This window comes from Gigantopelta aegis, chromosome 7 (assembly GCF_016097555.1).
Source record: "Gigantopelta aegis isolate Gae_Host chromosome 7, Gae_host_genome, whole genome shotgun sequence".
Classification (NCBI taxonomy): Eukaryota; Metazoa; Mollusca; class Gastropoda; order Neomphalida; family Peltospiridae; genus Gigantopelta; species Gigantopelta aegis.
The window spans coordinates 33,587,826-33,609,464 of NC_054705.1; the positions used below are offsets into that span (position 1 = coordinate 33,587,826).

Here is a 21,639-nt window from a genome sequence, read left to right on the forward strand (position 1 = left end):
CTAGTATACAAACTAAACTTTGAAAGTTCTACTAACACTTTATAGAATATCAATTCTGAAATAGGAAGGTACGACTGTTGATAATAGGCTACGTTGTCAAGATCAAACCAGTTTTAACTACAGCGCAAGATTTCTCTTTTAATTTTTTGAGACGAACCCTACAATTTGAAATCGGCAAACGCATGTGTTAACTGAAACTGACAACAGGCTGTCGTTTGTGCTTTGCTGAGCTATGGCGGCACGGGCGACGAATCAAGCGTATACGTTTGATGATATCCGTTCATAGCGAACACACACGACTTTTAAAAAGTGCATTTGAGCTTGTATTTCACATTTGTACATGATGTTATAATATGGTAACCAGATAATGTAACTTTAAGTGCACCTGGCAGTGAAAAATCATCGTGTAAACTCCAAATTAAGTTTTTTTATGTTCTTCCATCTTAAAAGTAGTTTATTGGTATTGCTTTCAGTTTAAAGCATTATGTTGTTGTTGTTATTTTTGCGTCTATATAAATAAAAATTGGTTCAAATACACAATAGTATTTTTCATATAACTAGTTTTGAAAATTTACTTCCAATTTCGTTACCCCGATGATGGACTCTTCCTATCGATTGACATCATCCACTTACAGATACGTTTGACAAATTTAAATGTGGAAGAGTAAAAACCGGCGCACACGAGCGATAAAAAACGCAGCGAGGTGCCTTAAAAATCACATTCCGGCAAAAATCGGATGAACGCAGTAAAAATGTACCGTGTGCGACTAGCCTGCTTTGCGGCTGCATTGCGTTTTTTAACGCTGCGATGCATTTTCAGAAATCAAACATGTTTGACATTGAACGGATGAACGCAGACGGATCCGATTGAAAATGCACCGTGTGCGCCAATCTGCGTCTGCGTTGCGTTCAGATTTGTTAGATGAACCAATCGTCTGTCGAAGCGTTTCAAAATGGCGTCATCCACCGACACTATGTGGACTCAAAAAACTAACACATGTTGACATAGCTCTACCAGGAGAGAACGTCCTGTACCAGGTTAATTCTCTTGAGTATAGTGACAGAGTTTTGAAGGCTGCGGCAATTGCCTAAAAAATACAAATGACTGGTATATTTAATTTTCGTACAGTAAGCTTACATTTGACGTAAATAGAGTCAACCACATATGTGGCACCATTTTGTACATGTTACATGATTACTCACGTCACATGACGTTAAAAATATATATACGCAGAGAAATCCCTGACCTATCGCAGGTAAACGCTAATGCGACGCATGTAGGCGCACACAAGCGTCATGCGTTTTTAGACGGATTGCGATTTTTAACAAGTCGCTGTGTTTTTTAACGCTCGTCTGCGTCGGCCTTAACATCGGAGAATTTCGTGAATGAAAATAGTTCGCTATTTATATTACATTAAAAATAAAAGATATATAATTTACAGGAAATAGAATAAAAGAAGGTAAAAGGTATTTTACAATGGAGATCACCAGTTTCCATTATTTGTTCTTCTCGAGGTGATATCGTCTAATTGACGTGGATAGGCGGATGATCACCAGTTTCCATTATTTGTTCTTCTCGAGGTGATATCGTCTAATTGACGGTGGATAGGCGGATGATCACCAGTTTCCATTATTTGTTCTTCTCGAGGTGATATCGTCTAATTGACGGTGGATAGGTGGATGACCACCAAGCCGTCAATTAGATGATGTCACTTCTCGAAGAAAAAAATGGAAACAGGTGATCTCCTAACAAAGTTTGGTGATATGAATTGTTAAGAAAGATATGCCACGGAAACGAAACGTTTTCGTTCGGAACTTCGGAGGGATGGACGTCTCACCATAATTATATGACCTGTCAAAAAGTTTGTTTTGTTTAATGAGCACGTCGATGAGGAAACCTGCTACATTTTTTCAAATGCAGCAAGGGATCTTTTATATGCACTTCCCACAGTGGTGTATTGCATGGTTGGAACGAGAAAAAACCCAATCAGCTGAATGGATCCACCGAGGCGGTTCGATCCTGCGACGCAAGAACCTCAAACGAGCACTCAACCAACTGAGCTAAATCCCACCCCATGACCTGTCAAAGAGGAGCGTATAACAATTGACAATCCAGGCCCCCAATTAAACTTCTTTTTTTAAAAACTATTAAATGTTATAAAATCATACATATACATACATACATACATACATACAGTGCCCCCCCCCCCCCCCCCCCAATAAACTCATGGCTACGCCAGTGATTCTGAAAGACCATTTATGTTACGATTGTGTTTTAAGAACAATTAAGTACTTGACACAGATTAGTATGTACATAAATAAAATTGTTTTATATTTGTAAATTTTATATATTTTCACAATATAAAGGTTAAATATTCTCTTCATACAATTTCTCGTTCGAGTCGGTGCACCACGACTGGTATACTGGGGTACCACGATATCGCGGTATTTAACTATTTGGAAGAAATAAAGAAATGTACTTAAACATATGAATGTAAATATACTTGGGTTTCAAATTTTGCTATATCTGCATCATGCCCATGCCACTGTGTTGACAAATAAATGCAGTTCTAACATTAAAACAGTTGATGGAAGTACACCATAGCACTGGCTTCCGTTCAAGGGGGGTTACCACGATATCACGATAAATCGCAAACGTAACAATACGATGGACCGCACGTGTCAAAAATGGCTCTTTTTGTACACACATTTGTAGTAATGCCTAGTAAACAAACTTCAAGACAATAACGAAGAAAAGTCAACTTAAAACGTTTCGTTTTTCAATTGTAGTAAAATATTTATATTTTCCAATGGAAAAGTCGGTAATAATAATTACTATTTTTCTGCAAAACAGTGTGGACATTTAAAAATACTACCAAGCCATATTAGTAAGATTCAACAGTTATATAATCAATATTTATCGAGTAAAACCAAGAATAGAACATACTAAAAGTTATGTGTTTTGTTTTAATTGCCAATAAATATAGGCATGACTCTTAAATGTTTCCATACTTTTCTAGAGGTCGCGCGTTCTAAATATAGTAACACTGTGACCGTATATAGCCTCGTTTTGATTGTCAACAACCAGACGACAGTCTGATAGCTGTGAGAGCAGAATTGTATGCGTGTATGGTAAGTACTGGGACTATTCATAAGCATGGTGGTGTCAGTAAAATCACTCTTACTGTTATTTTATGACTCAACAGTTAAACTATGAATAACTACCCAAAATTTTGACATTTCTTCAAATTTGTTAACGGGCAAAACAATGTGTTGTCTATCCTCATATTTCTAATAATAAACGTGCCATCGGGGGCTTTGCGCGTGCTAAACCGTATAAATGTAAATGCCGCAATATCGTGAGCAAGGAGTATATATCAAATGCCATGGTATGTACTATCCTGTATGTGATGTTAGTGCATATAAACGATCCCTTGCTACTAATGGAAAAATGTAGCAGGTTATCAAATATTTGACATCCAATAGGCCTAGCCGATGATTAATAAATAAGTGTGCTCTAGTTGTGTCGTTAAACAAAAACTTAATTTTCTCTTAATACATTTCATTCATATATAGCCATTTAACGTGTACTGTATTTGTAACAAAAAATTCTAACACTACTTATGTAGCTCAAGTGTCTTCTAGCCCTCCTGTTACATATAAACAGTGGAGGGCTAGAGGACATTCGAGCTATAGTCCGTCCCATCATTATATATATATATAATTTCAGTTTGGTTTGACGTAAGAAGAAAAGTAAAAGTGTTTTGGAAATAACAAAAAGTATTATTTTTTGTGTACAATTTACAAATCAGTCGGCTCAGAAATAAATAGCTTGTAGAAAATTTCATAGTATGAAAAAAAGGCGTTCTCAGTGGGACATGTACCTACATGGGTGGAGGGACGTAATGGTCAAGTGTACAAAAGGTATACATGGGTAGGGGGTATTAACGCGGCTAAACACTACATTTTAATGCTTATACAGCGTACAGAAATGTATTGTGACAGGATGTACCGAATATTTTACGGAATGACACGAACGGTTGGTCCATGGTATTCTGTGACAATTTCCTCCAAAAGTACGAACAAAAGCACCCCTTATGGTGGAAATTAACACAGAAAATCCAATATGTCAAATTTTCATAAGAACAATGTAGCGATACTGGATTACGAAATATGAACATTATGTTGGTTTTCTTGAGCATATGTTTTAAAAGTTATTGATAACTAACTATAACCGTCCTTACCCCCTTCCCACAAGTTTTAAAAAATGTTTGTTCGGTTTAAGTTAATAGAGTTTACAGGGGTGTAGCGTGATCTGGGCCCATGTTTAAAAAACTTAGTCTAGATTTTAATAAAGAAAGAATGAAAAATGTTTTATTTAACGACGCACTCAACACATTTTATTTACGTTTATATGGCGTCAGACATATGGTTAAGGACCACACAGATTTTGAGAGGAAACCCGCTGTCGCCTCTACATGGGCTACGCTTTCAGATTAGCAACAAGGGATCTTTTATTTGTGCTTCCCATAGGCAGGATAGCACAAACCATGGCCTTTGTTGTACCAGTTATGGATCACTGGTCGGTGGAAGTGGTTTACATTAAACGTCTCCGGCACGATATTTATTATTTATTATTTATAAATGTCAAAATGTAAAAAACCGGACTGTAGATGTTTACCTTGGTGAACTAAAAAATCCCATGCCTTGACTGGGATCCGAACCCAGTATACTGGGGTACCACAATATCACGGTACTTAACTGGAATGCACTAACATATATGAAGGTAAATATACTTGGGTTGCAATTTTTGCTATATCTGCATCATGTCCATGCCATTGTGTTGACAAATAAATGCAGTTCTAACATCAAAATAGTTGATGGAAGTACACCATAGCACTGGCTTCTGTTCAAGGGAGGTTACCACGATATCGCGGTAAATCGCAAACGTTACAATACAGTGGACCGCACGGGTCAAAAATGGCTCTGTTTGTAAACACATTTGTAGTAATGTCTAGTAAACAAACTTCAACACAAGAATGAAGAAAAGTCAACTTAAAACGTTTCGTTTTTCAATTGTAGTAACGTATTTACATTTTCTAATGGAAAAGTTGGTAATAATAATTATTATTCTTCTGCAAGACTGGGCATTTTTTAAAAATTGTTCATCGTATTAGTGAGATTCAATAGTTATATAATCAATATTTATCAAATGAAACCAAGAATAGAACATATTAAAAGTTATGTGTTTTGTTTAAATTGCCAATAAATATAGGCATGGCCATAAAATGTTTCCATACTTTTCTAGAGGTGCGTTCTAAATATAGTAACACTTTGACCGTGTATAGCCTCGTTTTGATTGACAACAACCAGACAGTCTGATAGCTGTCAGAGCAGAACTCTATGCGTGTATGTTAGGTACTGGGGCTATTGATAAGCATGGGGGTGTCAGTAAAATCACACTTTGTTATTTTATGACCAAACAGTGAAACTATGAATACTTGCCCAAAAATGTTGACATTTTTTCAAATTTGTTAACGGGCAAAACAATGTGTTGTCTGTCATCACATTTCTAATAATAAACATGCCACCAGGGGGGCTTTGTGTGTGCTAAACCACAAAAATGTAAACGCCGCGATATCGTGAGCAAGGAGTATACGTACCTACCAGCCTGTAGACCGATGGCCTAACCACGACACAACCGAAGCTGGTAGACTTTAATAAAGTCCAGACTTTAACGTAATGCTATTTAAATGGCATTGCCATGACGTTAAAGTCTGGACTTTATTAAAGTCTAGACTTTAAGGTTTATAAGCATGGGGCCTGGACCTGGGGCCAGTGAGGGGGAGGGGGGTTCAAATATGAATATGGACCCTTTTTCTATTTTGTTTTTGCACCATCAGAAACTCCATATGTATAAACCTGTATGTTTTAGTTCTGAAAGCAGACCATTTGCTTCAGCGGGGGTGTGTTTGTTTCGTCCGAACCACCCAGCCTACGTCCCTGGTTTACAGTAATTTTCAGACCATTCATCAACATTCATGATTCTGCAGTAGATAAGACAGGTTGGATGGGCACCAAAAGAAATGTTTTATTTCATGACACACTCAACACATTTTATTTACGATTATATGGTTAAGGACCAGACAGATATTGAGAGGGGAAACCCGCTGTCGACACTTCATAGGCTACTCTTCTTCTTTTTTTTTGATTAGCAGCAAGGGATCTTTTATATGCATTATCCCACAGACAGGATAACACATACCATGACTTTTGATATACCAGTCGTGGTGTACTGGCTGGAGCAAGAAATAGCCCAATGGGCCCACCAATGGGGAATCAATCCCAGACCGATTGTGCATCAAGCGAAAGCTTTAACACTGGGCTACGTCCCGCCCCTAGGATGGGTACCAAGATCGATTTCCCAACAGGTTCCAAGAGACCAAAACAATTTCAGTTGCCGATAATGTTAACATTTACTAATAAAATTGATATAAACAGCATATCAACACATACCAACAGCAGAACACCAATAAAAAGTGTTGCATCTCGCAGTTAATCTACCTGTAAAAAAATGTGGGGTGGGGGGATGAGGGGGATCACATACCATATAACATTTAATTAATGCCAATGTTTTTATTAGCAACTGTTAGTTTTGTTAAAAATTGCTATTCAATTTTTGGGGATACCCTGCATTGGTTTCAACCTCTGGCGTTTACTGCATAACAACTGCAGGGACGTTACAGTGTAAAAAAATAGTGGTACGGCTCCAATGTCTGTCCCATCATTCTATTAAAATGTTTTTTGTAAATAATTTCAGTTTGGTTTGACATAAGAAGAACAGAAAAATTGTTTTGAAAATAACAAAGAAATACAATTTGTATGTGCAATTTACAAATCAATCGGCTCAGAAATAAATAACTTGTAGTAAATTACATAGTATGAAAAAAATGTGATTCCTGTGGGACAGACTATAGGTTGCCAAACACTCCTTTCAATTAAATTCACCTAACAAGGACATTTTCACAGATACAACAAATATAACCATGCAACCAAATAAAAAAGGAAAGTGGTATGGCCTTGTATTTAACAAATAAAAGTGTATTTATTTATTGCCAATAGATAATAGTATTTGCACAAATAGTTAATCAATTTCACATATTACTACCAATCACAGCCGCAGCTGTTTTTACTGCATAAATATTTGATGCACCTCTAACTTTGACATGGAACTTTCTTCTTTTGTACGATGGAACCTAGACCAGTTTGCTGGTCAATTTGTACCATATTCATTTTGCAACATACATGTAGGTGTTTTGTACCATAGGCATATCGTAGTAACCTTGGTCATTTGATATGATTCATAACCACTCTGAAATTACCATGGTACGAAATTGCCTTACAGTCTTGTCTGGTGTATCGGTGCATGGATTTGATGATTCAGTGCTCTCAGTATTATGCATATACTCGTAGAAGTTGTTACGTTATCAGTGTATATTAGCAAATTGTAGCTCAATTAATTTTTGAATAGTTCATCCCCTGATATATTGTTAAAGGTGAAATGCAATCAAACATTTAGTATCAACAATGCAACATGTCTTAAATAGTATTTAATTTGATTTAATCGCATTTTCTAACTTTACGACAAGCAGTTGGCAGTACACTACTAAATAATAGACTGGCCTCATGGACATGCAAATAGCACTTATTTAAGGTCTCACTACACAGATCACTTCCGGGTGAGAGTTGATTGATGACGGTCCACTATAGTTCCTAATTGTGACACATGTTATGGTTCACATATTCACTTCTAGGAAATGGTGAAGAATTAAAACGATATGTATGTTTAATGGGACATGGGTATATAGTGCAAGTGACAGCCGGAGTGAATCGGTTAATGAACCACCTATAGCAAAAAACTGAGACAGAAATGTTCTCAATTTTGGAGTGAAAATAAATGCTTATATAATGTATGTTTGCAATGGTGTATGTTGTTAGTGCCAACGAGAACCCGTTCTATTGGCAATCTTTGTTTGAAGTTGGGCAATTTAACATGGGTTTCAATGGCAGATGACACCTGTGTAGTGAGAAATGTTTGGTTGTAAAAATCAGATTTGAAAAAATCTTTCGCCAAACCGAAAATTGTTTCTCAAATTTTTTATATTTTTCTTAATTGGCGCATTTAAATATTATTAGAATTATCAATAATTATATGATAATTTCAAAAAATCATTTATGTTTTCTTTTATAATCATGAAATATTGATATTAAGAATGACCAAAAAAAGTCTTAAAAATATTTCCCTGCATTTTAAAAACATAATTATTAGTAAACAGTATAACACTTTTCGGTTATTTTTGTTCAAACTGAGAGAAAACTGAAATGGAAAATACAGAAAAAAGGAAACAAAAATGAATCTTACACTTAACAATCAGTCCAGTTCACCATTGGTCACATTGTTACTAAAAATAAAAGTGAACTAAGATCCACATGTTTACACGATCTACCCAGGAAAAAAAAGAGGAAAGTTTGTTTTATTTAACGACTCCACTAGAGCACATTGATTTTTTATCTTATCATTGGCTATTGGATGTCAAACATATGGTCATTCTGACACTGTTTTTAGAGGAAACCCGCTGTCGCCACATAGGCTACTCTTTTATGACAGGCAGCAAGGGATCGTTTATTTGCACTTCCCACAGGCAGGATAGCACAAACCATGGCCTTTGTTGAACCAGTTATGAATCACTGGTCGGTGCAAGAGGTTTACACCTACCCATTGAGCCTTGCGGAGCACTCACTCGTGGTTTGGAGTCGGTATCTGGATTAAAAATCCCATGCCTCGTCTGGGATCCGAACCCAGTACCTACAAGCCTGTAGACCGATGGCCTAACCATGACGACACCGAGGCCGGTACCCAGGAAAAATATTCACTGTAGGCGTGCATCACTTTGAATTTTGAACATGCATCTGCAGTAACGACAAAAGAAAAAGATACTGAAACTGATTATGAGATGTACAAATTTTAAGAAAGTTTGAAAGTTTGTTTTGTTTAACGATACTACTAGAGCACATTGATTTATTAATCATCAGCTATTGGATGTCAAACATTTGGTAATTTTTGACATGTAATCTTAAATAGGAAACCCGCTACATTTTTCCATTAGCAGCAAGGGATCTTTTAAATGCACCATCCCACAGACAGGATAGCACATACCACAGCCTTTGATATACCAGTCATGGTGCACTGGCTGGAACGAGAAATACTTCAGTGGGCCCACTGATGGGGATTGATCCCAGATTGATCGTGCTTCAAATGAGCACTTTACCACTTTGCTACGTCCCGCCACCAAAATATTTAGAAGACAAAATAAAAGTGCTAAACTAATCCTGGGACATCATGTGTAGCTACAAAGTGAGGTCATAGGCAGTCTATAAATAGCTATGTTACCGGGCCACATCTACTGTGCCGAATCACCAGACATGTATATCGTTTTGGATACAGGGGGGTGCCTATATTTATGTACAATTTTAAAATGTTTATTTAGTACAGACAAACAAACCCCAACATTGAATGATGAGGGGCGGGACATAGCCCAGTGGTAAAGTGTTCGCTTGATGCACAGTCGGTTTAGGATCGATCCCCGTTGATGGGCCCATTGGGCTATTTCTCACTCCAGCCAGTGCACCATGACTCGTATATCAAAGGCTGTGGTAAGTACTACCCTGTCTGTGGGATGGTGCATATAAAAGATCCTTTGCTGCTAATCAGAAAGAGTAGCCCATGAAGTGGAGACAGCGGGTTTCCTCTGAATATCTGTGGTCCTTAACCATATGTTTGACGCCATATAACCGTAAATAAAATGTGTTGAGTGCATTGTTAAATAAAACATTTTTTTCTTTGTTTTTGTTTATTTAGTGAGAAACACATTTTCTACGTAATTCACAGTGTTCATAACGAAAATGATCTTTAAATGATGAGTACATGCAAATTAATCTTTTTTACTTATTTTTTTCAGAAGAGTTGCAGTGAGACAAATGATCTAACCCAGACTGAGTAATGTCATCTCCATCATCTGACTCGAGAGAGAGGAGAACGTTTTAGAAAATTATTTCTTACACCTCAGTCAGTTCGCATTTGACCGGGAGAAAGAACTTGCGGTAAACTGAATGTTTAAATTAAAAAAAAAATAACCGCTTAGTTTATTTTATTTAAAGTTACAGACCCTAGTTTCAACCCATAAAATTGGACACTAAGTTTTGTTATTTAAAGTTGCAGACCCTAGTTTCAACCCATAAAATTGGACACTAAGTTTGGTTATTTAAAGTTGCAGACCCTAGTTTCAACCCATAAAATTGGACACTAAGTTTTGTTATTTAAAGTTGCAGACCTCTAGTTTCAACCCATAAAATTGGACACTAAGTTTTGTTATTTAAAGTTGCAGACATTAGTTTCAACCCATAAAATTGGACACTAAGTTTTGTTATTTAAAGTTACAGACCCTAGTTTCAACCCATAAAATTGGACAGTAAGTTTGGTTATTTAAAGTTGCAGACCTTAGTTTCAACCCATAAAATTAGACACTAAGTTTGGTTATTTAAAGTTACAGACCTTAGTTTAAACCCATAAAATTAGACACTAAGTTTGATTATTTAAAGTTGCAGACCTCTAGTTTCAACCCATAAAATTGGACACTAAATTTTGTTATTTAAAGTTACAGACCTCTAGTTTCAACCCATAAAATTGGACCCTAAGTTTTGTTATTTAAAGTTACAGACCCTAGTTTTAACCCATAAAATTGGACACTAAGTTTAGTTGATGTACAAAACTAACATATTTCTATAAAGTTACAACAGAGTGAAACACGAGTCTGTGACGTTGAAATGGGAAATACTCTTTACAGGGACAGACCCTAGTTTCAGTCCATGAAAATTAACACTATGTTTAGTTAATCTACAAACCTGTAACACATTTGGATAAAGTTACAATTGAGTGAAAGACGAGTCTGTCACTTTGAAATGGTGAAATACCCTCTAAAAATAGACTAAAACTCGACTCCATAACTGTGTTTTTAAAAATATGAGAAATGCATTTTGTGATATTAAAAACAACAGGATGACCAAAAACACTTCGAATGTATGGACATGGATAATCTAAACAATAAAATCTAAGTAAAGTATAATTTCTGTTATGAAAAATGGCTCTAATGGTAAAAATATGTCTTAGTGTTTAAAAACTAGGGTATGTCCCTTTAAAAGTAATAAACATCTCCATATCCTTTATTTAGAATTCAGAGGTACGCGTGTTTTTAAAAATATGAAAAATGCATTTCTTGGTATTACAAATACCAGTATGACCAGAAACACTTTGGATGCACGGAACTGGATAATCTAAACAATGATATCCAAGTAATGTTTGACTTCAGTCATCAAAAATAGTTCTAATATTGACAGATATGCCATAGTGTTTAAAAACTAGTGTCTGTCAGTTTAACAACACCACTAGAGCACATTGAAGGAAGGAAATGTTTTATTTAACGACGCACTCAACACATTTTATTTACAGGTATATGGCGTCAGACATATGGTTAAGGACCACACAGATATTGAGAGAGGAAACCCGCTGTCGCCACTTCACGGGCTATTCTTTTCGATTAGCAGCAAGGGATCTTTTGTATGCACCATCCCACAGACAGGGTAGTACATACCACAGCCTTTGATATGCCAGTCATGGTGAACTGGCTGGAACGAGAAATAGCCCAATGGGCCCACCGACGAGGATCGATCTCACACCGACTGCGCATTGAGCGAACGCTTTACCACTGGGCTATGTCCCACCCCCAGAGCACATTGATTAACTAAACATTAGCTTTCGGATGTCAGACATTTGGTCATTATAACTCATAGTCAGAGGAAACCTGCAACATTTTCCCATTAAGCAAAGACTGTTTATATGCACTTTCCCATAGACAGGATAGTACATACCACAGCTTTTGATATGCCAGTCATGAGGCACTGGTTAGGAAGGGGGAGGGGAACAGGACACATGTTGGTCCACAGAGGGGATTTGATCCTTCGGCCTAAGCACCACCAATGATTAATTAAACAGTGTGCTCTAGTGGTGTTGATGAACAAAATTAACTTTAAATTTTAAAATGGGATCCTGGAAAAATTTTGAAGTTTAAAATATTGATCAGTTGTATTTTCAATCTATTTAGGACAAAAGGGTGGGATTTAGCTCAGTCAGTTGAGTGCTCGCTTGAGGTGCTTACATCGCAGGATCGAACCACTTCGGTGGATCCATTCAACTGACTGGGTTATTTCTTGTTTCAACCATTGCACCACAACTGGCCTGGTGCTTATAAAACTTTTTAGAGTGTAGACTCAAGACTTTTAATAGAGTCTGAGACAGTAATGTCATGACAACGCCATACAAATTGTATGCGTGTGATGTCATTAGAGATTGAGTCTGGGCCCAGGTCAAAGGCCATGGTATGTGCTTTCCTGTCTGTGGGAAAGTGCATATAAAAGATTCAAATTACCAAATGTTTGACATCCATTAGTTGATGATTACTAAATCAATGTGTTCTAGTGGGGTCGTTAAACAAAACAAACTGTTAACCTCTTTAGGTAGCTGTAGACCAAATAGTATCTGAATGGGTAAAAGTCCAAGGTGCACCCAACTTTTCATCCCGCAGTTAGGAGGCGGGACGTAGCCTAGTGGTAAAGTGTATGCTTGATGCGCAGTCGGTCAGGGATTGATCCCTGTCGGTGGGCCCATTGGGCTATTTCTCGTTCCAGCCAGTGCACCATGACTGGTATATCAAAGGCCATGGTATATGATATCCTGTCTCTGGGATGGTGCATATAAAGGTCCCTTGCAGTGTTCTCGCTGGGTGAAAATTAAAGGAGGGTGGCCGCGTGGCAGCACACCCTTAAAAAAAAGAAGCAAAAAACTAAAAAAACTAAAATAAAGATAATAATTAAAAAATTAAAATGGAAAAGCTTGGTTAATATATATCATTTGTGTGTTGGTTGGTCGAGTTTGCGGAAAGACATACTCCTTATTTTGCCTCTCATTATTTGGTACAAAAAAGTTGATTCGAAATACAAACGGACTCATGTTGTTGGTCTGACATTAAGCAATTCCGGTTTTGCTGAACCGATCAAAGTTTTAACATTATTATTTTAATAAAGATTTCAAGATATATGTAAAACAATAAAGATGTTTGTAAAGTGACTGTGATCCGCTAATGTGGGATTTAAAAAATCTGGTCATTTTATTTCCATCTTCATCGAATGAATCGATCGCTTTGATATTGTCAATTGATAAAAAGTAATTTCATTTTTGGAAAGGCGGTATATATGGCACCCAAGATAAATGATTTTAATTATAAAAACTACCACTTCTGTTGTTTTTATAAGTGGTGATATCTCCCAAAAATTAAAAGTTTATAATATTTTATAATGAATGAAATGACAGAAAGTAAAATTTGTTAGTTACAACAAATTAAATCTGCAATTGAGGACAAAATATCAGATGATAGTTAGTGGAAACAAAAGAGAGAATGACGACAAATTTGGTGCCAAATAAGTGGTTTTTCAGTCGGAGATTACCAAATCAATAACAAATAAAATGTTTTCATTGGTCAAATAAAATATAACTTTTATTGTGTGTATCAAACATACAAATAGATACAGGAATGGGACAAAGTAGAGGCTGTTAAAAATACTGTTAAATTACGTTACGGTAACTCGTAAACTACTGAAGTTTTTCGTCAGTTGCTTTTTCGTACAAACAACACAGCTTATTTCCTTTAATGTCCAGTGTGCAGACTGATGATTATTTTGTTGTGGGAAAAAGTGTGCGTTTGGAAATAGCAGAGATAGGTGCTGTAAAATATAGTAGGGTGCGGGAAAATAAAGGTGGGCGGAAAAATGCTTAAATGGGCTGTATGTCAAAATTACCAAATGTTTGACATCTAATAGCCGATGATTCATAAATCAATGTGCTCTAGTGGTGTCATTAAACAAAACAAACTTCATCTCACAGTTGAGGCTAACATTAACTTTAAAAATGGGGAAAACATTTGAAGTAAAAATATTGATCACTTCTTGTCTTAATATCTTTAAAGGGGCGGGATGTAGCCCAGTGGTACAGCATTCGCTTGATGCGCGGTCGGTGTGGGATCGATCCCTTGCGGGAACCCATTGGGCTATTTCTCATTCCAGCCAGTGCACTATGACTGGTATATCAAAGGTCGTGGTATGTACTACCCTTTCTGTGGGATGGTGCATATAAAATATCCTTTACTGCTAATCGAAAAGAGTAGCCAATGAAGTGGCGACAGTGAATTTCCTCCCTCAATATCTGTGTGGTCCTTAACTATATGTCTGATGCCATATAACCGTAACTAAAATGTGTTCAGTGCGTCGTTAAATAAAACATGTCTTTCTTTCTTTCTTTTAATATCTTCAGGACAAGGATAAAGGTGGAACTGCAACTTGCTGGGGCACTCTGCTGCAATATGTTTCTCACAACTAGCCACGGCAGAAAAAATGTACATGACCTTGACCTTGACCTTTTTAGGCCAGAAGAGGTTTCATGGTATTAGAAGGGCAAGGGAGGTAAGCAACATTTTGAATGTTGGTGTAACCATGAAAAAGTATCTCCAATAAAATTTTAAATCCTGTAGTCTGAAGGTAGGAGATGCCATTATTTACAATTTTGTGAATTCTCACATACCCGTTGGTGAGAACATCATTCATTATTTTTATAGCACATACATGTACTGTTAACACATATTTGTGTGATAACAATTTAAAGACATACTGGCTGCTTCTAGGTGATGACCAGGTTGCTACTGCCATACCATCCAATGAAAAAAGCTCTGTGACATATTGATTACTGAAATTTATTTCGCTGTAAGTTAACTACAAGCTATGGCTGTAAAAAAATTTGAGGTGGAAAAGATGTTTAAATTTATTTTTCAAGATATGTAAGAAATTTATAGAATACTACGTTCGTGTATGTTAGATACCATTTATCCTATAACTTACCCATGATATCCATGTCATAAACCCATGTGATAATTTAGTGTATTACCCTGTTAATAATGGTATGCAAATTTGAAATGTCTCTTGGTAATATGTTGCTGTGGATAGGTCGTTTGCTTACAAGCCAACAAGACGACTTTAGTACTGTGATTTGCTAAAATTTTTAATTAAAATGTTATTTTAGAAGTGTTATAGGATAAATATAATTTGCTATTCATGTTTTTTTAATATGTAAAATGTCAACCTCGTCTAGTTAATCAGTATTTGTCTCGTCAGAGCCTCGACAAATACCGATCAACACAGACTCGGTTGATATTTTCCATATTAAAAAACACTTGTGACAAATCCTCTATTTATCCTACAAGTCATTGGATATATTTTAAAATAACTCATTGTAAAATAAAAAGCTGCTAATTTGTAGGTGGCGAGTGTTTGAAAGTATTGTCTCACAACCTTTTCACCCCCTCTCCACGTGATCAATTCTCAAACGGGTGGGATGTAGCCCAGTGGTAAAGCGCCCACCATATGCGTGGTTGGTGTGGGATCGATCCCCATTGGTGGGCCCATTGGGCTATTTCTCGTTGCAGCCAGTGCACCACGACTGGTATATCAAAGGCTATGGTATGTGCTACCTTGTCTGTGGGATGGTGCATATAAAAGATCCCTTGCTGCTAATCGAAAAGAGTAGCCCATGAAGTGGCAACAGCGGGTTTCCTCTCTCCATATCTGTGTGGTCCTTAACCATATGTCCGATGCCATATAACCGTAAATAAAATGTATTGAGTGCGTCATTAAATAAAACATGTCCTTCCTTCTTTTAATTCTCAAACACTTCTTATAAAAACAGTTTGTCTTCTTAATTTGTTTAGAACCTTAGAAACATCTACCAGTTTCTGATTCAAGAATTCAAGAGACTTGATAGCTCGGGCCACATGGACACCACACCCGGATCAGCGCTCTTAGTGACCTGGAGATTCTGCTGGCTCATCTGTGCGGACAACTCTATCACTACCTGACAGCTCGACACAAGATGATGGACTTGTATCCATCCAGACATAAAAGGTTTTTTTCGGTTTCATTCAGATTTTTCCAGATCGAATTTTGTTTTGGTTATCGACAACCCTAGAGCAGATTGATTTATTAGTCATCAGCTATTGGATGTCAAACATTTGGTAATTTTGACATAGTCTTACAGAGGAAACCTGCTACATTTTTCCATTAGTAGCAAGGGAACTTTTATATGCACCATCCAACACAGACAGGATGGCACATACCACAGCCTTAGATATATCAGTTGTGGTGCACTGGCAGGAATAGCCCAATGGGCCTACTGATGGTCTGGGTGTTCCGCAGTTTGTCAGACATTTTCTATATTCTCCCTCCAAAACGTGTGATATTTTCAGGGTTTTAGATTGCACCAAGGCTGAGGTAATAATGGGTGTGCCCAAAATAAGAATAAAAAAAAATAGCCGAAACATGCTAACTTCAGAACATTTCACCTCAAAATTGATGACATGTTATGCATAAAGGGTGGGAAAGCAAGAAAGAAAGAAATGTTTTATTTAACGACGCACTCAACACATTTTATTTTACAGTTATATGGTGTCAGACATATGGTTAAGGACCACACAGATTTTGAGAGGAAACCCACTGTCACCACTACATGGGCTACTCTTTCCAATTAGCAGCAAGGGATCTTTTATTTGCGCTTCCCACAGGCAGGATAGCACAAACCCTGGCCTTTGTTGAACCAGTTATGGATCACTGGTCGGTGCAAGTGGTTTACACCTACCCACTGAGCCTTGCGGAGCACTCACTCAGGGTTTGGAGTCTGTATCTGGATAAAAAATCCCATGCCTCGACTGGGATCCGAACCCAGTACCTACCAGCCTGTAGACAAATGGCCTAACCACAACGCCACCAAGGCCGGTCCATAAAGGGTGGGACGTAGCCCAGTGGTAAAGTGCTTGCCTGATGCACGGTTGGTCTGAGATCGTTCCCCATCAGTGGATCCATTCGGCTATTTGTCATTCAAGCCAGTGCAGTGTGGGACGTAGCCCAGTGGTAAAGTGCTTGCCTGATGCACGGTCGGTCTAAGATCGTTCCCCATCAGTGGATCCATTCGGCTATTTGTCATTCCAGCCAGTGCAGTGTGGGACGTAGCCCAGTGGTAAAGTGCTTGCCTGATGCACGGTCGGTCTAAGATCGTTCCCCATCAGTGGATCCATTCGGCTATTTGTCATTCCAGCCAGTGAGGTGCGGGACGTAGCCCAGTGGTAAAGTGCTTACCTGATGCGCGGTCGGTCTGAGATCGTTCCCCATCAGTGGATCCATTCGGCTATTTGTCATTCCAGCCAGTGCGGTGTGGGACGTAGCCCAGTGGTAAAGTGCTTGCCTGATGCACGGTCGGTCTAAGATCGTTCCCCATCAGTGGATCCATTCGGCTATTTGTCATTCAAGCCAGTGCAGTGTGGGACGTAGCCCAGTGGTAAAGTGCCTGCCTGATGCACGGTCGGTCTGAGATCGTTCCCCATCAGTGGATCCATTCAGCTATTTGTCATTCAAGCCAGTGCAGTGTGGGACGTAGCCCAGTGGTAAAGTGCTTGCCTGATGCACGGTCAGTCTAAGATCGTTCCCCATCAGTGGATCCATTCGGCTATTTGTCATTCAAGCCAGTGCAGTGTGGGACGTAGCCCAGTGATAAAGTGCCTGCCTGATGCACGGTCGGTCTGAGATCATTCCCCATCAGTGGATCCATTCGGCTATTTGTCATTCAAGCCAGTGCAGTGTGGGACGTAGCCCAGTGGTAAAGTGCTTGCCTGATGCACGGTCGGTCTAAGATCGTTCCCCATCAGTGGATCCATTCGGCTATTTGTCATTCCAGCCAGTGCAGTGTGGGACGTAGCCCAGTGGTAAAGTGCTTGCCTGATGCGCGGTCGGTCTGAGATCATTCCCCATCAGTGGATCCATTCGGCTATTTGTCATTCAAGCCAGTGCAGTGTGGGACGTAGCCCAGTGATAAAGTGCCTGCCTGATGCACGGTCGGTCTGAGATCGTTCCCCATCAGTGGATCCATTCGGCTATTTGTCATTCAAGCCAGTGCAGTGTGGGACGTAGCCCAGTGATAAAGTGCCAGCCTGATGCACGGTCGGTCTAAGATCGTTCTCCATCAGTGGATCCATTCGGCTATTTGTCATTCAAGCCAGTGCGGTGTGGGACGTAGCCCAGTGGTAAAGTGCTTGCCTGATCTAAGATCGCGTGGATCCATTCGTCTAGTATTGATTCCCCAGTCAGTGTGGGACCTATTGGGCTATTGCCTGCCTGATGCATCGGTCCAGCCTTGATCCACAAATGGTGGACCTATTGGGCAAAGACTGTGGCATGTGCTATCCTGTCTGTAGGATAGACTGCATATTAAAGTCTGTAGGATAATGCATATTAAAGATTCCTTAGGAGCATATATGTCAAAATTACAAAATGTTTGACATCCAATAATCAATGACAAAATGGCACTTCTATAATAAAACAGCATGTTTTTTTCTTTCTTAGTTTCTGGGGTGCAATGATCTCATTGTCAGCTGGTATAGAAAATATTTTTTTACTTTAAAATCGCCTGTAGATGACTGAAAACTGTTTTATAAATGACCTTGACCCATTTCTCAGATAGGAGCAGATGTCGGCCATGGCGAATCACAAAAATGTAAGTTTTGTTGACCTGAGTGATAGCCAGCGAGATAATCGAGGCGCACAGTCGAGGATTCCATCACCCCCTGCTTAGTCCAGTGAAGTTGACTTTCAAGTAACAATTGCCAAACACTAAGGAAAATTGGCAGTGGGGGGATTTAGCTTAATTGGTAGAGTGCTCGTCTGAGGTGCTTGGGTCATAGGATTAAACCACAGTAGATCCATCTCAACCAGTGCCCCATTACCAGTATATCAAAGGCTGTGGTATGTGCTGTCCTGTCTGGAAGAAAATGTTGTTGCTAATAGAAAACTTTAACAGGTTTCCTGTGAATACACATCTTTTAACTTTTGGTTAATAATTAAATTAGGTATATCGAAGGCCGTGGTATGTGTTATCCTGTCTGTGGAAAAGTGCATATAAAAGATCCCTTGCTGCATTTGGAAAAATGTATCGGGGTTTCCTCTGATAATTACGAGTTGGAATTACCAAATGTTTGCTATCCAATAGCCGATGACTAATCAGTGTGCTCTAGTGATGTCGTTAAACAAAACAAAGAATATTGTTTGACCAGGGGTATGTCTAGCTCAGACGGTAGAGCACTCGCCCGAGGTGCTTGCGTCGTAGGATTGAACCACCGCAGTGGACCCATTCTCTGATTGTTGGTTTTCCTGGCCCAATCAATGTTCCACGACTGGCATATCAAAATAGCTAAATTGTATGTGGTGTTCTATCTGTGACAAAGTGCATATAATTTGTGAGTAAAAAAATTGCCAAATGTTTGACATTCAATAGATGATCATTATTGAGTCGATGTGCTCTTGTGGTGTAGTTAATCAAAAACAAATGTTAATATATATATAACTTTAATTTGTTTTGACCAAGAGTCACATTAACCACATGTTAACACCAAATACATTGTAGCTATTGTTTAGAAAAAAAAGGAGTAAACTAGAGCACATTGATTTTTTATCTTATCATTGGCTATTGGATGTCAAACATATGGTCATTCTGACACTGTTTTTTATCTTATCATCGGCTATTGGACGTCAACCATATGGTCATTCTGACACTGTTTTTTATCTTATCATCGGCCATTGGACATCAACCATATGGTCATTCTGACACTGTTTTTTATCTTATCATCGGCTATTGGACGTCAAACATATGGTCATTCTGACACAGTTTTTTATCTTATCATTGGCTATTGGACGTTAAACATATGGTCATTCTGACACTGTTTTTTTAGAGGAAACCCGCTGTTGCCACATAGGCTACTCTTTTATGACAGGCAGCAAGGAATCTTTTATTTGCAATTCCCACAGGCACGATAGCACAAACCATGGCCTTTGTTGAACCAGTTATGGATCACTGGTAGGTGCAAGTGGTTTACACCTACCCATTGAGCCTTGCGGAGCACTCACTCAGGGTTTGGAGTCAGTATTTGGATTAAAAGTCCCATGCCTTGACTGGGATCCGAACCCAGTACCTACCAGCCTGTAGACTGATGGTGCAACCTCGCAATCACGGGTGGAGTTGTCGCTTCCATTATTGTCACACCTGTCATCGCTGGTTTCACTGTCAGTAAGTGGCTGGTTACACTGGTGTGCTCGTTCGATGCAGCATCGATCCCCGTTGGTGGGCCCATTGGGCTATTTCTCGCTCCAGCCAGTGCACCACAACTGGGTATATCAAAGGCTGTGGTATGTACAACCCTGTCTGTGGGATAGTGCATATAAGAGATCCCTTGCTGCTAATCGAAACGAGTAGCCCATGAAGTGGCAACAGCGGGTGTCCTCTGTCAATATCTGTGTGGTCCTTAACCATACATCTGATGCCATATAAGCATAAATAAAATGTGTTGAGTGTGTCGTTAAATAAAGCATTTCTTCTACAAGGGAACTAAGGGAGGAGACCAGGGGGACACCCTAATTTTTACTCCTTTGAGAAATTTGTATACAATTTCCATTTTACAATCGTCAAAAATTTCATTGAAGTGCCTGTTTCATGAGTTTGTCCATGCACCCTTTTGTCCTTGGTCCTGTCTCTAAAATATTCACTGGATCTGCCCTTGTATATTTAATACAAAATAGAAATGTGAGATTAAATGTTGTATAGTGTGCGTAATCAACTTCCATGCATTGTCAGTAGAGATTTAATAATAATAAAAAAAAATCTTCTAGGTATTGGTGTGCCAATTCTCCTTGACTATGTCTATGGAGTTGTCCCTGTGTCACTGTGCCACAGCAGTGGTGGCTGTGGCATCACGACAAACACCGGCGGTGTACGGTTCGACTTCGATGAAATCATCAACAGCAATCAGCCATGCCGATCTCCATACAGAGGTAATTGCATTCGTGTTATTAGTTCTCCCCCCCCCCCCCCCCCCCCCCATATCAGTCCAACAGGAGGGGACTATAGGTTTTAACCTTTGATCATCAACATTTTTTAAAAAAGGTTCTCATGTTACAATGTCGATTTTTGCCAGGCTTTTTTTGCTAAGACGTAGAAACTGCATTTGGAGCCAAAATGCCATCGTGCATGAACTATGACGTGCATTCTGATTTCAATTTAAATATGCTCCTTTTTTTTATATCAAATATACCCACCTTTTTTGTGCAATCCATGCTTTAAAAAAGAAGACATTATTATTATAATAAATTCTGGAACTTTGGTCTGACCAGAGACCAACATTGTTTTGTTTTTGGCCTTGACCTTCTGACTACTGCAGGCAAGATATCTGGCCAGTCGACATACTATACACTGTATACAGTGTATTCCCCAAGTCATATTTCCCGCCGTTTTGTACACGACACTCACCGAAAATGTTTTTTCTTAACAGGGAACCGTTTATTTTACAGCATGGTAGCTTTTGTTTGTTGTTTTTCAATGGAAAATAC

At 38.6% G+C, this 21,639-nt stretch overlaps 1 long non-coding RNA gene across 1 annotated transcript; it reads left to right on the top strand.

The window, feature by feature from the left end:
• Positions 1-2,820: 2,820 nt before the first annotated feature.
• LOC121376757 lies at positions 2,821-21,082 on the top strand. The gene is made up of 5 exons (XR_005958520.1): positions 2,821-3,132; positions 10,020-10,161; positions 14,480-14,628; positions 15,927-16,119; positions 20,923-21,082. It is a non-coding gene; the product is annotated as an uncharacterized LOC121376757 (long non-coding RNA).
• Positions 21,083-21,639: the final 557 nt, after the last annotated feature.